Source organism: Cyprinodon variegatus, unplaced genomic scaffold (genome assembly GCF_000732505.1).
Source record: "Cyprinodon variegatus isolate N-32 unplaced genomic scaffold, C_variegatus-1.0 Scaffold2069, whole genome shotgun sequence".
NCBI classification, from domain to species: domain Eukaryota; kingdom Metazoa; phylum Chordata; class Actinopteri; order Cyprinodontiformes; family Cyprinodontidae; genus Cyprinodon; species Cyprinodon variegatus.
In genome coordinates this window covers 11881-14158 of record NW_015152522.1, presented here as the reverse complement: position 1 = coordinate 14158, position 2278 = coordinate 11881, and positions in this window count along the sequence as shown.

Genomic DNA, 2278 nt, shown 5'->3' with positions numbered 1-2278 from the left:
ATAACCATAACTTCCTCAATTGTCTAACGATTCTCAAACTGTTTGGTTTGGTAAACAAAAGTCAGACATGTAGTTATGAAACTGCACACTTATTAATAATTATAACCATGGCATTTCATATGAAATTTCATGGTTATAATTATTCATAAGTGTGCAGTATCATAACTACATGTCTGACTTTTGTTTAACAAACCAAACAGTTTGAGAATCGTTACACAATTGAGGAAGTTATGGTTATTTAAGTGCATGCACCTTTAAAACACAATGTTACGAATGAGCGAGCTGCCTGTGGCAAGATGGCCGCCGGTGATGACGTTTGAGACTCCGCCGTAAGACATCTAGCCTTTATTGTGGATATCTATGGATAATACTTGCGCTACTATGGAGCAGAGCCAGACCGAACTTCCCGACCTCAAACTTTGTGGGTGGGACTAAGTTCGGAATGGCACCCAGGCTACGTCATCACAACTGTCAAATGTCAAAAAGTAAAGGAAACACGCATAGTCAAATAAGGAGAAGTTAAACTTGAAACGCTAAAATAAAAAGAAATAAAAAAGAAAGTAACAGTAGCTACTATGTTGCCACCTTGGGAAGGTCATTTAGGCTGAAGTATTTACAATGGGGAAATTCACTCTCTGCTTTTGACCCATCCCCTACAGGCAGTACTTTTACATTTAGTGGAGTAAAATTTGATGTAAGGATTTTACTTAATTGCATTTGAAATCATGTCCTTTTAGTTAAAAGAAAAATATATTGGGATTTTTTTTAATAATAACAGTTATCCATCAGCTTGGTTGGTAAGCAGATCCCCATATGGAGGCACCGGAATCAGCTACTATAGAAGCTCTGTATAAACCTAAATGTAAATTTAGGTTTCTCTAGATATTGAAATGTTATTATTTTGAAACTCAGCATCATACTTTTACAAGGTTTTCAAGTTCAGGCACCAACAGATGTGTTTCTATCATTAACTCTTTTTGGTTTTTTTGAAGCTGAACATCAGGTAGGGAGTTCGGTTGTAGTTTTCAGTGTCTCCACCAGAGGGCATCTCAAAGAGATGCTGCTAGTTGGGGCTTATCAGCTGTAGGTTGCTCCTCGTAGATTGTAGGTTGCTCTTCTGCATGTACTACCAAGTATGGAGAAGGCCTGTTTTACTGAACCACAAATAAGCCTCCAATAACATTACAACCATAGTTCCAGTCAGTCTTTGAGTTCACTTTACACATTTTCATTTGTTCAGTGATTGCTTTATTCAACAGACTCATGGTGCACTAAGAGATCATATACGACACAAAGAGATAATACACAACAACACATCACATAAAAATAACATAAAATAATCTTATAAAACACTTGCATACCAATGTTTCCACAGAGCCAACTGGTTTTTTAGCACACTGAGAGAGAAATGTGAAAACATTACAATAAGACTGTTCAATGAGCTGCTCAAATGACACATGAACTTTATATTCGATATCAGTGCCTGCAATGTTCTGACATGTGCATTAAAAAAACATCTCACTTGCATTGCTGAAAGTGGGTTTTGTAAGCAGAATTTTCAAAGAGTTATTATAAGCAACCCTAATCTTAAGAGAAACAAATTTCTTCTTGCTGCATACTGTGTATAAATTCTCAACCCATAATCAGAGCAGATATTCAATAACTTATGACAGCCAGGTCATCAGCTTACATAAAGTGATTGACCAACGTATTACCAATCATGCATCCAGGTTTACAGAGGTTAATTTCTTTTGACTGCTCATCCATGTACAAATTAAAAAAGGCAGGTGAAAGAAGGTGACGAATACCATTAATCACACCAAAGGAAGCAGAGATGGTACTGCTCCATTTACATGCATTTTCTTGTTAGAGTACCAGTAAACTAAAATTTGCATAATGCTATCTGGAACACTTCTATGTTTTAATTTGTCAAATAACTTCTAGTGATTGACACAATCAAAGGCCTTAGAGGCATCAATAAACCCAATAAGCCATAAATACAGAAATCAGTTCCAGACTTAGCTTGGAAACCAAATCGATTATCTGCTGTACTAATAAACCGATTGAGCTGACCAAGCAAGATTTTTTCTAATACTTTAGATATCACACTAGCTACAGCTATTGGTCTGTAGTTATTAAGGCTACCAACCTTACCTCAATTACCGGCACAAGGATAACAGATAATAAGGAATCAGGCAAGTGCCCACGCCTTATAAACCCAGAGAAACACATTTAAAAGTGTTGTGGGAAAATTTATATCTTTCTCTCATTATATATT